Source organism: Lichenostomus cassidix, chromosome 21 (genome assembly GCF_008360975.1).
Source record: "Lichenostomus cassidix isolate B80296 chromosome 21, HeHo_3.0, whole genome shotgun sequence".
Taxonomy (NCBI): Eukaryota; Metazoa; Chordata; class Aves; order Passeriformes; family Meliphagidae; genus Lichenostomus; species Lichenostomus cassidix.
In genome coordinates this window covers 992,831-1,010,423 of record NC_139501.1, presented here as the reverse complement: position 1 = coordinate 1,010,423, position 17,593 = coordinate 992,831, and the positions used below count along the sequence as shown (strand labels likewise).

The following is a 17,593-nucleotide window of genomic DNA, read 5'->3' as shown; positions in this document are numbered from 1 at the left end:
AAATAATCTCTCCTTCAAAACAAACATTATCTGCAGTAATACAGCAACACTCAACCACTGTACAGCATCTTCCATTTGATGACAAAGTCAAACAAGTTTTACAAATTAAGTCTCAGCACATCCTTCTGAAGTTTTGCGGTGTGGGGAAAGAGACAGAAGATTTATAAATTGCCCGAGATCAATCCTGAGTGGGAAGGACAATTGTGCCGATTAACCTCCAACTCTGAGCAGCTCCAGCACTGACAGCTCTGAAACTCCTGCAGAATTCCAGCCCAGGCCTACTGGACAGGCTTATCCATCCTTATTAAGCACAGGACTGGCCGAGTGTTCAACATTCACCTTCCTTTTGCCCTCAAACCAAGCTGCTCTTCCTTACAGCTGGACATCCCTGTTTCCCTCCCACCTCTTGGCAGTATGGCTTTAGCAAACCACAGAGAAATTGAAATTATCCTGAAAAAATCACCAGCAGCATCTCTCTGTGCCACATCTAACTCACCATTTTCATGTAGTTCATTTGTTCATCTCTTCCAGTGTTTGTAATTAAGGCTGCACAAACTGGCAGGAAATAAGATAATTAACATTTTATGGAACTTACCCTCGCTATCGGCTCTATGCAAACAATTCTTTTTTTCCCCCATTTTCAGGGATTTAAGCACCAGCTTTAACAGTTCTGCAGAACAAACGCACAGCACACTGGGGCACTGTTTTAAGGCTCAGCCCCAGTTAAAAGCTGCTGCCCTTCTCTGCAGCTGTACGTCGGGCCAGAATGAAAAGAAAGCTTTTGTAATTAAGGCTTCTTCCTCCAGAGACTCCTCTTTGTTAATCAACAGAGTTCCCAATCCCCACAGGAACTCACACACTGTTGGCTGCATCCATTATTAATTATCAGAGGCTGTCTTTAGCAGAGGTGGCTCTCCAGGCCTGGCAGCTCCAGGGTCACCAGCTCCATCCCACGGGCAGCTCTGCTGCTGGAGCAACCAGGGCTTAGCACAACAGGGTTAAGGACCTCAGTGCTTTACACACATTTGTTGAGTATTTATTTCCTACTCAGCTCCCCCTTTGCAACTTGCATTATCAACATTTCTGAGCCCAGAAATCCTCTTTGGCTCAACCACTTTTATCTCCAATAATTTAACTTCACCCTGCACCCCTCAGCCTCTGCCCAGCTGCAGCACAGAGTGTCTCTCCTCCCAGCTAGCCCAGTTCTGCAGCACTGGTGGGATGTTCTCAGCCCTGAGCACACACACAGGGCCAGCTGAATGCAGCACAACGTGGCTCTGAGGAACAGAGCTGAAATGCCTCTGCAAAGATGGCACAAGTTGCTGTTTCCTTGAGCCAGCAGCTCCTCTGTTCCGTTCTGCAGCCCACATCAAAGTCCTGGGGCTCACAGCTGGCCCAGGCAGCATCTCCCCCTGCCAGCCTCTTGTTAAGTGTAAGTTCTCAATATCTGAACTCACACACCAGGACAAAAAAGAGAGGGGGATAAATACCCAGATAAATTAATGCCACTTATTGAGGAAAGCTTTCAGGGCATTGTCTGCACTGATCATGTCTTTCCCACTCCACTTACACCTCTCCATCAATACTGCTACAATGAGAATTTAGCAGCACAATACCCAGAACAGGATTTTCTCAATGGAGGTGCCAATTATCCCTTTAACTGCACTTTCTTTTTGCAGCAGCTCAATAATTAAGTTTCTTGATTGAGTATTGCTGGAGTTCAGGTTGTGGAACAAAACTCCATTTCCCTGCTGCTGGCTCCATCCCGAGGACACCTTTCCCAGAGCCCAAAACACATCCCATTTTCCCTCTTCAAAGCCAAGCTACCCCTGGTTCCTGTGGGGGTGTGGCAGGGAGAAGCGAGCCATGAAGCCATAAAGCACTTCCAACCACCACACTCCATCCTGTAAACATTTTTCTATTTATCTGCCCTTCATTACATGCACAATCTTATTATCTCTGCACATCCTCAAAGCGACAGCCGTCAGGGTCACCCTATAAAATATACATGGGCAATGTTACATCTAATGACTGGAGCAGGCAGGGAAATGAAGGATGGGAGGAGTGGAAAACCGCAGGATGTTTGAAAGGGATCATCAGTTATATCTGTGCATTTCCTGAGGTGATAATTGAATGACAGTGGCTGGGAGGAAAATCCATTTTTGAGCCTCGGAAAGGACTGTTAAGAAAGAACTGTTTTTGTGCTGGCAGCACGTAATGGCTGCCAGGAAATGGGAATGGCTCCTTCGGCCACAGCAGCTCCTCTGCTCCATGGATTTTGTACAGGGCTGAGAATCAGATCAAGCACAATCAGCTACTCAAGCCAATAAAAAAATATCGACAGATTCTGCCCATTTCATCTGCCACCCAGACTGCCTGTTGTTGTGCTTTGCATGTCAGCTTTAATTAATTTAAGTGAAAGGCCAATTTGTGTTTGTGCATGAGAAAGGGACACTCCAAACACAAGGACAGAGCATTGTCTACTTTCATAATTTCTGTTTAAACAAAGTATTAAAAATTTAATTCTGCTATTCAGCAGGGAACTTAATCCCCTCCATCTCAAGAAGGTGTACAGATGCTCATTTGCTTCCCAACAACTGAAATTAGGCTTGTAATTATTAAGAAAGTTTTACTACTTCAAGAATATTTTCCTTATTTCATCATGCCAACTCTACAAATAGAACCAAACTATATTTACCAAAATCTTTCCTGAGCTTCAACTGTTAGCTGTTTTTTTTCTGCTAGTTGACTACTTCACAGCAGTAATTCCAGCTGGTACTTCAACCAAACCATTCTCAGGGAATTGGGAATTGTCCCTCGGGATCAATACTCTCATCACTGCAGCTTTGCTGCCCTGGGCTCGCTGGGCTGATGGAACACTGACCTCAGAGTCACAGAGGGTTCCTCTCACTGCAGCATTGGGGAATGGCAATAAAAGAACCCCACACTCACACCCCTCAGCAGCCACACAGCATTCCAAAGCTCAGGGAATTCCCTCCTGTCCAGCTGGAAATTCCCACTGATAAAATGGATGACATTTGACTCATGTGGAAAGAGGATTTACAGGGTGAAATACTCTCAGTTTGCAAAGCACACTGCTGGCCCTGCTCACCTGAGCAGCCACTGGGGCCTCTGACTATGAACAAAGTTTCCAGCTGTCCTCCCCAGGTTAGGTTAGAATATGTCATATTAGCAGGTTTTACAGCATATCATGTTACCAGGTACTGACACTGAGGAGACAACATACCACAGAACCAAGGAAACAAATAAACAGGCAAATACAGGCTCTGAAATTTTGATCTGATTTTCCAGTATCAATAGGGCAAGGAGAGCTGAAAGGTGAGGAAGAACTAGTCATTTGTTTCTCAAACATCACATTCTGTAACTGCATTTATCTAAACACAGAAATCAGAACTGAAAGTCCACTTGGTCCTGTGACAACCACCAGCAGTGCAGCTTTGCCAGCAGCAGCTCTGTTTGAACTCCTGATGGGTCTGACCACTGACCTGCATTCCACACTTGCATGGAGCAGATGTTTTGGGTTTTCCAAACACATCTGTGCTGAATCACACAAAGCCTGGCTTGTCAAATGTACACACTCCCCTCCCTGACACAGCTTCCTCCTGCCGAGCTCGTGACCTGTGGGGGAGCTGCTGGGGTTTAAGAGTTTACTACAGAAACGGCAGCAGTCAGAAAATACTGAACATTATACAGGAGACAAACTCTGTAAAATCATCCCCACTGCTAATGAGGAATGGGAAGATGTAAAATCATTTAAAAAGTCTTCACACCCGGTTATTTCATGATGAAAATGATCAACCCCTCTGATTCCATGCTGCAGACAGACAGAATGTGACCTCTTAATAAAAATCACTAGCACATGATGTCCAACACGTGACTGGCCAGATGGAGGAAGAATCCCATCCCATTTACACCTGGATAGGATCAACTGAACTCACACAAACCACCAGCTTATCACTGCAAACTCCCCCACGCCACAGAGGCTGAGGGAGGACAGGCTGCTGCTCTGAGTTATGGACAAAGCAGCCAAACCCTCTCAGCAGAGTCCTTGTCATTAAGCCCTGATTTTAAACAGACTGTTCTCTCAGATCTGCTCCCTGAACAGCTGTTTTCCTTTTACTGCTCTCCAAGAACAGCTCCCTAAACCAGTAGATTTTCTAGATTAAGTGTGGAAGGTTGAGGGGAATTTCAGTGTTTTCCTGTTTATCAGAGCAATGTATGAACAGAGGAATATTGAAGTAGGACATCAAGCAACCCCCCACCCCCAAACCACAAAGAACTGCCACGTAAGCTGCTTATCCCTCAGTTATTGTTGCTTCCCTCCAGTCTCAAATTCTTTCTGTCAGGAAAAATCCTTAGCAAGCAAAATTTAACTAGAAGACAAAGCTAAGAGTTGTAAAGCAGCATTAGAAAGAGCAATTCATTGTAGCTCACTATAATACCTATACAGTGAGCTCAGAAGAGAAAGAAATTACCAATTCTTTCCAGCTCTGTTCCGCCCTGGTGTCTCCAGCAAACACTAATCCGAGCTGCTCCCTCGGAAAGTGAATCTGATCCCCACAATCAGGGCTAAGGAAAAAAGGCAGCAGTAATTTGGGGCATGACTTAGGGCTCTGACTCCTGAGGTCCTGCCAACGGACCTGCAGTGAGTTCAGAGGTGAAATGAGCTGCTGCCATCAATCCTGTCCCCCTGTCCCATGTCCCCTGCAGGGCTGTGGGGACAGGTGAGAAGGCTGGCACATTCCATTTTACTAAATGTGCTAAATTAAATATGTCACTGGTCTCAGTTCATGCTGTAAACTGCAAAAGCTATTTTCTCCATTAAAAAAACCCATTTCACGATGCTGATCTACCCACATGTAGGCACAGGGGAGGTGCTGAGTGTCTTGGGTATCATTCCAAAAGTAATTCCAACTCTCCTGCTTTTCCCCCTCATTAAACTCATCACGGTGACACTGCTAAGACATTGAGTCTATTTGTGGTCCAATCTTGCAGGTGTTGTTTGTAAGGTAAATAAGTAATTTATCTAATTATTTTTATTGCTCAGGCCTCACATGTGAAATCAATCTGGAATTCAGCCCATTCCCATAGGATGTGAGGATAACCAGGATTCCCTGTGTCTGTATAAAGCAGGACAAAAAAGGGCATTTTTGGGTGGAAATAAAACAAAAGCAGCAAATTAAGACAACTATTTTCATGCAAATGGTGTTAATTATAAAACTAAGAGGGAAAACACAGAAAATGATGCACCAAAAACCTGGAATCTGAGTGGAATTTTTCCACAGTGCTGTTTTTCACAGCAGCACTGCCACCTCTTTAAAATGTTCCATGAATCTTTCATACACAAACACACTCAAGAGGCTCAACAAACACCTGACAGTCAGCTCAGGCATGTAAGGATTTTTACAGAGCTGATTTTACAGCATGTAAAGTACCTCCCCAGGCAGTGCTGGAACTCTGGGCCTCTCGCAGCCAGGCTGAGGCAGGAGCAGGACTTTGGGGAATTCTGCACTCCCAGCTCCACACGTGCTCTGAGGCATCAGTGACAGCAAACTGAGCAGCATCCCAAGGGGCAAACAGGATCTTGGGGGAGCAGAATCATCCAGGAGTCCAAATCCACTCCTACCTATCCATGTGCAACATTGGAGAAAACAACAGGGAGCAACTCTGGTGAAGTTTGTGTAAATCCTAAGGAAGCTGAGCTGTGGCAGTGATGCAGGAGGGCAGCACTGCAAACCCTCCAGCTGCAGGGAAATGGCTATGCTGGGATCTGAACTTGAATCACACACCTCCCCTCCAGGAGAGCCCCAGAGCAGCAGGACAAGTTTGCTCTTACCTTTCCCCAATCCATCAGGCACATGCTACTGCAAAGGGTCTCATAATTGAAACCACTCCAGCTGTCAAGCACACCAACAAAGCCCTGCCTGTGGTTCACTGGCCAGCTTTTGCTGTGGTTTGGTTACTCACCAGGCTTAGAAAAATCTGCACCCCATGACCCTGGAGAGGCAGCAGGGCCCAGAGCAGGTGTGGGGCTCCGAGGTGAGCACAGCTCCACACAGTTCCTCCTGCAGGAGGGCTTTGAACCTATTAAAGGAATTAATTACTGGGTGCACGTTGGTTCTGTTCAAAGGTGCAGGGAGCTGCAACTTACTTTTCCAGGTCTGCCTCTCTGAGGGCAGCTATACCATGGCCAAGAGACCCCTGGGGAGCAGGGAAGCAGAGCTGCCAGGATCCCAGCAGCCTTGGAGCAAGCCACATCAACATTAATTATGGTGGGGAAGGCAAAACAGCACAGAGGCAACAAAGCACTGGCAGAGCTCACTCAGCTCCTTATTTCCCTGCTGCCCTTCCAAACTCTGCTCCTCACATCAAGTGGAAATCCCCTCTCTCTCCTGCCCAGGAAGGTGACCTTGGGAAGGCATTATTATTATTATATTATTATTATTATATATTATTATTATATATTATATTATTATTATTGGGGGCAATAACCCCAGGGAGCTGCCTGTAGCCCAGGTGCCACCAGCCCTGTCCTGCCTGGGGACACCCAGACCCACCCTGCAGGGCTCAGCAAGGCTCAGGGCACAGCAGATCCATCAATGTCCATCCACTGATTTCCACGAGCTGTGCTTCCCTGCTCCACCTGCAAAGACCCAACTAGAGAATTATCCCCACTAAAGAAGCTGCTCTTCCTCAGGAGCTGCCAACAGAGCAACTCTACAACTACCCTACAACTCCAGCTGGAGACTGACTGAGCAGAGCATTGGGGAAGTAAGTTACACAATGGGCTCTTCTCATCACTGAAGGAGAGAGGAGATATTGCTGGAGAGAGACTGAAGCAAAAGTATCTGATAAATCAGAACTTCTAATTCCTAAAAGATGAAGTCCCTGATAGTCTGGGTTTGGGTTTTTTGTTGTTGTTGATTTGTTTTGGGGTTTTCCCCTCATTCTGACATGACCTTTATGGAATGACAAGCCCAGACTGAGCAGTGCACCAGAAATGCTGTTTATCCACAGCCTGCAGGATTCCATCCACATTTTCAGCTCAGAGATGACAACTAAAGCAGTCAAACAAACTCAGTTTTAAACATTTTCCAGATCTTTGCTATACAGGTTTCCTTGAAAAGGTCAAAGCAAACTTCAGCAACTCAAAGAAATCCAAAACCTTACCGCTGGTTTGGCGCAGACAGAAAGACCTAAACCCAGCTATTCAGGGGTGATTCACAGGGATTTGTTACGTATTCCTTAATTGCTGAAGCAATGAAAACTCCTGCAGTTGCAATCTGTAAATGCCAGCATGGCAGAGCCATGACTCAGGGCTGTGTAAACAGGGGATAAGGGCTGTAAAAGAGTGACTGCAGGAGGTGGGAGAAGGGAGGGGGATTTGCACTGAACACACAACAGCCCCACAACTTGTTTCAGCAGCTCTGCTCCTGTGCTCCACGGAAAAACTAGCAGGAGAGAGGGGCAAGTGGGGTCACTCCCAGCCACAAACAGCTCTCAACATCCATGCTTCTCTACAGTAGCTGCACTGCTGGTAAATAAAACCTTCTCCAAGGAAATGCATGATTTCCAAATATCTCCTGGGCAGCTCTGGGCTACAACTCTCTGGTTGTTCAAATCCAACAAGATTTTCCTCCTCTTCCTCCTTTAGCTGAAAATCATTTGCATCATTTTTAGTCTTACAAGTTTAACACACAGATTTGCCTGAAACAAAACCACACGAACCTTAATAGTTAATAAATAAGGGGCAGATAGGAAAGGCAGTTTTATGCCCACAGTGAGCAGACAATTTCTTTTCAGAAGCTCTTATGCTCACAAAAAATGAATGTTTTTCTAAAGCCAGGCAAGAACAAGAAAAAAATCTATCCCATCAAATGGCACAGAGTAAGAACATGAGCTGGAATTGTTAAATCAATACAACTTTAGCACAGCACTGAGGGAGGGAGGCCTTTGTCCCTGTCACTGCTCCACAGCAAGGTGAAGGTCCAGTTACACAACCCACAGAGCTGCTCTGCACTCTGCATCTCCTCCAGCAGTGGCAATCAGGAGAAATGCTTTTTTTCCCTGTGCTCTTTCAGAGCCCAGACTGTTCAAGGTCTATGGCACACAGTTTTAATCACATCTCAACGGGCAAGGTTTTGCAGAACAAAACCAAGGTCCAAACCAAAGCCCTCCTATTCCTGGCAATTCTGTTCTTCCAGTTTCTAAGCCATTTTCCATCCCAGCTTGCAGAGAAGGAAACCAGTGTAGGAAGTGTTGTCTGTGTGACAGCAAAGCTGCAGAGGAGCCAGACAAGCTCCAGTGAAGCACAACCACCAAAGGTGAAGAACCCTGCCCAGGCAAAAAAACAATTTACCACACAAACTAAATTCACCCTTAACCCTAGAAGCCTAAAAGAAACTTCAGGGAAGGGAAAATAACAGATGGAAAGTAACAGGCTGCAGGAACAGGGCAAGAAGAGAGAAAAGGGTTTGGTTTACAGCTTAGTGGGGTTTCTTTTGGTTTTGCTTTGGTTTGTTTGTTGGGGAGGTGGCATGATTTATTTCTCCAGTTCCCTCTCATTGCAACTGAGGTAATGAAAGACTTGAGCTTTGGCAAAGATCCCCTCCTCAGCCATAAAAATTAAAAAGAACTGTAATTAAACCTACCAGAAACAAAGCTAATCAAACTCCACAGTAACAAAGGGCAACAGAAACATGTTCACTGTATCAGATCTTCCTTGCTGGCCCAAAGCCCAGAGTTTTCATTACTTATTTTTCCTTCCCCCCCATTTCACAGCAGCATTAACCAGCGCTGGCCCAGGATGCCTCAGCTTTACAAACTCTATTTGTAGGAGATCAGCTTTTCGTGATCCAAACTCCCAGCATGTGGAAAGTGTTAAGTCTTTCATGTAGTAGAGGAGGTTCTTAAAACTTCTACTGTTCAGCTCAGAAATCTTGGAGCTTCACAGCCCATTAGAGGTTTGTGAACCACAGAGAAGGGCAGAGTTAGCAAAATAAATCAGGAGTTCCTGTGGGATGTCCTGGTGCTTTACACAAGAGGCACAAAGCAGGCTCTGGGCTGAACAACAGGGAGGACTTCTCAGATTGCAGGAGGAGAGAGTTGCTTTATTACCTGGAATGTGCTCTCCTCTCTTTGAAGGGTCTGGAGGCATCCTACAAAACCAAACCACTCCGGTTGTGTCGGGGGCACTGGAAGGGAAAAGGGAGCCCAGAAAGTGTCTGGGGGAGGGGGAGGATCAGCTCAACTGTTCCACCCAAGAACAAACTATTTCACCACGGCAATAAAAGCACTTATCAGCACCTTTTTCATGCCAGATTTCTTCCTGCTGTACAGGAGTTTGGTAGCGTAAAACAAACACTATTCCCTGCCAATGTTCCTTATCCCAGATGACCAGAGTCAGGAAGGATTTCCCAACCACCAGTACCGTCAGCAGTTGGGGTTTTGTCATCAGTCTTGTAACACTTTGTTTCTTAAGACTCCAAGGTCTTAAATACAGCAATTACTCCCAAAGCAGCTCCTTCACTTCCATCTCTCCAGCTCCAAACTCACCAAGTTTAAAAGAAAAGAGGAATGGACAAATTTAACCTTGAAAGATCAGAATCAGAAGGAAACACGCCTGTCAGCATTCTAGGATCTAAAAGAAGAGATGCAAGAAGCAAAAGGTTTTCTGTGGAATCTGCTTTGATCACTCAGTGTTTGCTGTGACATCACCAGACCTGTTTAACCAGCCTAAAGCAAGAAGTGAAGAGGGCTGGATTTCTCCCCTGCAGAACTGTGCTGCTGCTGCAGGATGCAGTCCTTCCTGACTCCACGAAAAAAGCACCAACAGCACAAACAGGCAACCCCAGCCTTGCAAGATCCTTATTCCTCACAAGCACAAGTGGCAACCCAAAGCCTGAGCATTTCACAGCTTCCTGAGATTTGTTTTCCACATCCCAGGAGACATGGATGCACCTCTCGGCAGGGAAGGAACCCTCTGTATCCCATAGATCCATAAATCCAGCCTGGTGCAGGTGTGCAGGGCTGTGCACAGCCCTGGGCACCCTGCAGAACAGCAATCTGCCCTTCCCTGCTGCTGGGAGAAAAGTAGAAGTTTACCCAAAAGAACATCACCCTCACCTAAAGTAATCACCAGCATTTTTATGTCCTGACAACTGGAATTCTAGCACAATCCTAGGCATTTTTGCTTCAGATACAGAATGGAAAGGGGAAACAAAACAAAAGCAAATGGAGCAGATTTCAAGGTGTGATGGTAAATGTTTCTTATGCTTCCAGAGCCAGTTCTATCCACAAACTGCTTTACCTTCCCCTATGGCACAGCCTCTATTCTAAACCCCCATTCTCACTTGATTCCACAATCTCTGTAATTCCTGGGAGTCTTCCTTGGCATGAAAAAACCAAGCACCAACAAAAAAACAACTCAGTAATCAAGCACTGCTTCTTTTTTACAGCTGGCTGGAAACAAAACTGACAAAATGAGTGCATCTGTCTCCTGGAGTTGTTATTGTCTTTCCTCCCAGTGCAGCTCTAGCAGCACATTACAGGATATTTAGGAGTGACTGATGGGTTTGGGGGCTGCTCTGGTGCCAGGGGAAGGCAGTGGGTGCTGCTCTTAGGGGACCATCTGGGGTAGGAGGTGATGACTGAGCCCAGTGATCTCCTGTGCAAGAATAAAGCTCATTCCATGCTCTGTGCCAGGCAAGACACACTCAAAGCACACTCTACTCTCTGCCAAAAGCAGATTTTCTTTTCCTAGTGCACAATCCTTTGCCCCAGCTGGCTGCTCTGTGAACTCCACACAACCCAGGCACAATTCCTGAGTGTGCTGAGGAACCAAACTCTGCTCTGCAGAGCTCCTGATCGCTCTGCCTCTCCTGGAACACAACTCTCAACAAGTCCAAGCTCTTTGTATTTATCTACTCCTTGAACTTGAAAATTCAAAGCAAACTGCTGCAACAGCTTTTGAAACTGTAATCTCTGTCTCACACACTGTAAATACACACAGTGAGTAGCACAGAGAGGATTACCTGCAGAGTATTTCTCTATTAAGCCATTTCAAAAATCAGTCCCCAGGCAGGATTATACAGATTCATTTCTTCAAGGAGTTACCCACATTTATAACATTAGCACAGTTCTAGGACAGGATGTCCCACAAACAGCACTGCTGCTTACATGCCTCGTTTATTTTTGCCTTTCTGAAAGCCATTTTCAAGTTTTAAAGCACATCTTCAGTCACTGACTGCATGGGGAACAAACAGGGAGGGTTTGATGCATGGCAGCCGTGGAAAAGAGCCTTGCCAGGCTGGGACACTCAACCATGAAAATAAACTGCACAAACCCTTTACCAGATACCTATTTTATGTACCTGCAACTCACAGAACCTCAGGGTTGATGTCTGACGATTTGATACAATCTGACAACTGCCAGGGAAGAAGAAAAGCTGCTGGTTTTTCTCACAGGGAAAGAAAATGCAGAATAAATATACAGCTGTTGATGAACAAAAGCGTTTTAACCAGAGTCACACATATCCTTCAGCACAGATGCAAAAGAGAATTCACAATAGGAAAATAAACAAACCAAAATTCCTTAGGATGGTGAATTATAAAGTAGGGAAAATGCAGTGGAACAGAACTCTGAGAGCAGCATTGTGTTCTCTCAGTTGTTGAGGAAGACTCAGACAATATTGTATCAATTACCCAAATAATCTTGGCTTGTATCTTTGACTACAGACTTTTCCCTACAAGGCAGAAATTGTCCTTTCTGGCTCCCTGACAGAACTCAATGCAATTGCCTAATGGCTCTCTTTTACTTGCAACAATATTTTACTCCTACCTACCTCTAAACCTTCAGAGAAAAATAAACAATGAGTTCCAATCTTGTAATGTAAAATAATAAAAAAAAAGCCACTAGAGTGCAGAGCTGATTTATTGCCCATGCTAAACTCAATTCTAGAGTCCAGCTGGCACAGCAAACACACCTTCTGCTTTTATGCTCTTCATCTTTGAGGGTTTCTGAGTAACAAAGTCAAACAAGCAGTTCATTTTTTGAGCTGATGATGCTGCAAATTACCTTTGGAATATAAAAGTAAAATAACACAATTGAAAATTAATCCTCTTATTCTCTTAAGAGAAAGCTTAAGAGATTTGAAACAAATGAAAACAAAGCAGGTTAGGTACTTTCTTCCTTTGGTTTTACTTGCTTCAGCTGGAATTGAGACAGGCAGGTGTGAGGAAGGGCATTTTGGTACCCAGAGAACACCTCCAGGACATGGGAATTCAAAAGATGACACTGAGGGAACTGAAACCAAAGGAACACACCTGGATGTGAATCCTGGAGCTGTGGCCCAAGTCTGTCAGGAGCTGTACTCACCTGGAATCAGTTTCAGAGAGGAAGAAAGACACCATGGTGAACGTGAGTTAAACCTTCAGGTCTCTTTAAAGACCTTTCCAAACCTCCTGGCTTATTATCCAATAAAGTGATGACATTTGCAATAGGTTTAACAGTTAAACTTTTGAAAACAAACCAGATCACAGGGAACACATACACTGAACATCCCTGTGCAAACAGCTTTCAGCTCAGAGCCACTTAAATTCAGGAATATCTCCATCTGAGCTCAGCTCCTATGAGCTCAGCATTTCATTACATTCCTTGGCTTTCCCTCTCCTGCTCCTGGTGAGCAGCATGAACTGGGAGCTGCCTCAGCACACTGCCTTACCTTGAGTCAAACACATTAATGCAGTGCTCTTCCTCAATCAGCTCAGAGAGCCACGCTCACAAAAACAGGAAAAAAAAAAAAAAAAGCAGCATGTTCCCTCCAGAAGAGTTTGTTATGCAAATGATTCAGTGGTTTCACTTACACAGGAAAAGCAACTGCTGCCTCTGCCCCTGTTTCGAACTGGACTGAAGCCCAGTAGGATATTTGCTCTGACTAAAGGAAAAAAGTCTCAGCCTATCATTTGAAATCATTTTAGAGCAGTGAAGCCCACAAGCCCCTGTCTGAACAAGAGCAAAGCCCTGTGCCTGCAATGGCCACGCTCTGGAGCAGCAGCAGCAGCGAGCAGATGAAATGAAAAGAAGCAGTGGCTGTTTATGTTGGCAGTCGCTTCAAACTCTAATGGAAAATTTCAGCTCTGACTGCATCCAGGCTAGAACAAGTTATTAAAGTAAAAGGTTCAGCTTTCAAACAGAAAAGGCTTCCACAGCCTGCCCCTCTCTGAACGCTCCCACAGCAAAGACAAGGCAGGAAATAATATGCCTTGACTGCACTGTATTAATATTCCATCATTAGGGGAATATGGCCTCAAATAAAGCAGATTTCCTTGGGGAAGCAGAGCAGTGATAAAACCCACGCCACAGCCACAAACCCAGCTCCTGCTACAAACAAGGCTCACCACTAAATGCAAATATTAAAAAGCCAGTGTAGGGCTAAGTAATCACTTTATACCAACAGACCAAGAGATATTCATCTAATTATCCCCCTCCTCTGATCAAAGGCAAACTGCTATTTGAACAATTGTGTCGAGGGAGAAGCTGCACCTCTCAGAAGCTCGGGAGAGTTTTGCACAAATATTCCTGGGGCTGTTGGCTGCCACGAGGAGTGACATGAGGAGGGCTCAGGCTGTCCTCAGAGGGGACACACACCTTGCCAGCCTGCACATATGGCAACTGCACTGACCTTTCAGCTACTACACATTTGCACTATATTTAAGAGCTACTCAGGAAGCCAATATTGTGTATTATGTAACACAAGATTAAGCATTAATGAGGCAAGAATAAAATTGTTTATCTAAACCCCAATCTAAAATTAAACAGAAGTTTATGCTGAAAGCTCACACTGCACTCATTTTGTCTCCTAACATTAACAGAGCACAGCTTATTTAGTCTCTGAGGTAAGTCCCAGCAGCATTTAATTTGGAGAGAAAGATTTTACTATCAGAAGAGAGACCATTTTTCCTAAAGAAATGATGCATATGTAGTTCTTATGTGCATAAATACAGCACGTTGCAGGTATTTCAATCCCAGGAAACAGCCAATATTCATAACTCCTGTTTACACTGTGCTTTAGAGCTAAATAAAGGAGCATCCACCCAGAGGCAAGATCTTTCGATTGCACTCTGTCATCTCTTGCTCAGCAGCCAAACCAAAAATCACACACACCACAGATACCTATGTGCTCAACAGGGAAATTCAGAACAAAATTAGCCCAGACTCTGCATGCCTGCACAAAGATCCACTGTCCTCCTGCTGGGCTTCCTGCTAAGCAAGCAGGGCTCAGCGAGGAGCAGACAGACAGAGACCATCCCACAGGCACAGCACCATGAACTGTCCTTGAGAAACACAGAACCTTTGGAGAACTCACAACATCCACAGCAGTGCCACCCAGCTCCCAGGAGAGCCCAGAGTGCTCAGGCCTGCTCCATGAAGGACAAGGCAGCTCCAAAACCTCAGTGTCTGACAGGATACCAGCACTCCTGAACCTAGGCAAGGCTGCTGAAGGGACAATCACACACATTCCCTTGGAGTTGCACTGCTCAGACAACAGCCCTGACACAAAGCTAACTGCAGCAACTCCAGCCACAGAGAAACAACTCTATTTCTGCTGGGACTGTGGCCTTGAACAGCTCAAACAAACCCCAGCTGCCCCCTGAGGCTCCCAGGAGTGTCTGAGAGCAGCACAAGGCCAGGCTGAGGAGCAGCAGCATTCCTGGACCCCAGCAAGGTGACACCAGCCCTTGGCACCCTGCTGCTCCTGCCCTGATGGAGTTACTGCTCTGCACAAGCTCCAGTCCATTCCAGGTTTCTATTTACCTCCTGCACGTCGCCAACACAGAGTTAAGCTGTTTCCATGAACACAGAAAGGCAATCCCCAACCTTGGAGGCATTTAAGTACCTTTATCTCAGGCCTATCGCAACGCTGCAGCTTCTAAAACTCTCAAATTCAAGTAGCTCAGAGTAATCATCTAAAGAATTCAGAGCAGAATGTTAAATACTCAGAAAATCCTGTAATATCACAAAGTTTTAGCAAATTATCCCAAAATGGGTGGATAGGAGGGGAATAAAACCACATTTAAAGCCAAATCAGATAGTTAAGAAAACTGTTGCCAGCTGTGCACCTTCCATTCTCACAACAAGTGAATTTAAATGAAACTAATTATTGAAAACTGTTCATGTCACAGAGGAGCCTCCAAAATTAACTTCTTACCATGAAGAGGAATCAGAAGTGCTGCTCAGCATGAACCAAAGGAGAGCAGGGCAGATCATCAACTGTGTCAGACAACCACAGTCCAACTGAGGGGAAACTACCCAGGGCAAGATAAAAGGAATAAAGATACATGGAAATAGAGGATAAAAGGAATAAAGATACATGGAAATAGAGGAGAAGGTGTATTTCAGACAGCTCAGTGGAAGCCCAAGGAAGTTTCAGAAGCTTTATTTAAAAATCTCATGGCACTTTTTCTCCAGAGTGTGAGAAGGTTAGCACTGATCCAAGATTAAAGTGCTGCCTTCCTTGATCCACTGAACCCCTCCTGGACATAAACATGGAAATAAACCCGAAATTTGAAATAAACCAGCAGAGTGAAGACCCAAACAAACACACCTTTGATGTGGAATAAACATTCTCTTTCATAAAGACTTTTTCTGGAGGATTACTCATTTAGAAGACAAAATTCTTAAAATGTTGAAAAACGATGTTGAACTAGTTAAAACACATTGACAAATAGAGGGTTTTCTTAGCAGATTTTGCACGTTAACTATGGAGGAAAGAAAGCCAGGGCACAACTCAAATAGGACATTCCTTAGCACACTTGTGAAAGCTCAGAACAGGATGGCCTAATTCTCATCTCTCACCACGGCCACTTTACACCTTCCCAAAGTAGAAAAGAAATACAATGTCATGTTCACCTCTATATCCTGACTTTCTGCACAGCAGCCTCAGCTGGATCTGACATAAAGTAGGCCTGGTCTCTACAAGAATTCTGTATTTCTATTGCATTCCTTATCTTCCACTCCTTCCACATTCCAAACACAGGGTTTAGGGTGGTATTAGGGAGAATTTTGCCCCAGTGAAGGGTCTAGGAAAGGACACATTTTACAAAAATCATGGTATTAAGGAGAGCTAAATTTTAGTGGGGTTTGTAGAGGCAAAACTCCCTGGCTCCCCTCCCCACAGACTTCAGTGACCAGAAGAAAAACTCTCTATAAATCAAACGTACTGAGCCATTAGGGAAGGCACTTCAAGAACGCCGCTGACACATTTTTAAGTAGCTGGAAGTTGCTTTAGCGCTTTTGTATCCATATAGTAACTTTTTAGAGTTTCACCTCGAGTTAATGTGGAGGCTGAACAGGGGAATAAAGCCTTTTTCTGGTGTTTCTGAAATTGCTACAAGGTTACTTCAGCTGCAAACAGAAAAATGGCAGGCAAAGCATCTGGAATTATTCTGGTGATGAAAAAATGCAGACAAATTAATCCCACGGCCTTGTCATTTACATTATTCATTAGTCCACTTTAAGGAACAGAAGCAGAACTGGACTGTCAAATATTTACTGCAGCCTTTATTCTGCAATGTCTTGCCATAGCAAAACTGCCGTAAATTTTGGCTGAAAAAGATTGGGAATTAGAGAAAGCAGAAGTGAGGCCTGTGGGCAAAAATAGGAAGCAGAGATTATAAACAACCCCTTGTAGGTCAAAGGTTATTTGCAGATCAGTTACCACAGGGGCTAAAAAAAACCCTGAGCCCAAACCCATCAACATGATACTTCCCACAGCTCAGACTCAATATTTAGTCTTCTCTGTAGTAAAAAATTAGACCTAATGAAACAAAAATATAACACTTGAAAAATGAGAGCTTGTGTGAGGTTTAACACCAGTTGCAAAACTTTTACAAAACCCCTAAGCTGATATCCAAGCTTCAGCAGAGAAGTCAAGCAGCACAAACAGGGACAGACACCTGCCCCCAACTCTCCAGTTTTTCTTTTCCTTCCCCCTGCAAAATGTTTTTCTCCATCACAAAAAGACACCCATTTCATACTTAATAGAAATTTAAGTTTATAAAAACACAATTTACTTCACAGTTGCTGTAACTCAAACTCAGAAGAGGACTTTTGCCCCTCAGTAACTTTACCATCAGTAGAATTCATTTCTAAAAGCAATCACTGATTTGTTCTAAATCCACTCCAGGAGATACTCTGAAGAAAAGAGGAAAGGTGTGATGTGTGCTGGGTTTGTCAGATGCTGATAAGATCCATCCCATCTCAGCATTCCTTCCCAGCTGTCACTTTTCCAGCACTGAGCCTCCACGCCTCAAAATCCAGCAGAATACTGAAGTCCACCAACACCTGATCAGTGATTCAAGTTTTCTTTCTCACCACAATGAGTGAATATGTAATCATCCTCCCCTTCCTTTTTACCTTACACAAGTGTTACTATTTACCACCCAAAGATTGTGTTATCACAGCACTGTCTCACAAGAACCTCTAGGAGGAGAATGGAAACATCCTACAGAAACTGAGAGGTTTTTAAATATTTTTACAGCAATGCTCTTCTCCCAACTCCACACTTATGAAA

At 44.6% G+C, this 17,593-nt stretch overlaps 1 protein-coding gene across 7 annotated transcripts in view; it reads right to left on the bottom strand.

Annotated features, from left to right (window-relative positions):
• RERE (arginine-glutamic acid dipeptide repeats) overlaps positions 1 to 17,593 on the bottom strand; it is a 164,905-nt gene that overhangs the window by 20,111 nt on the left and 127,201 nt on the right. The gene's annotated exons all lie outside the window — the stretch shown is intronic.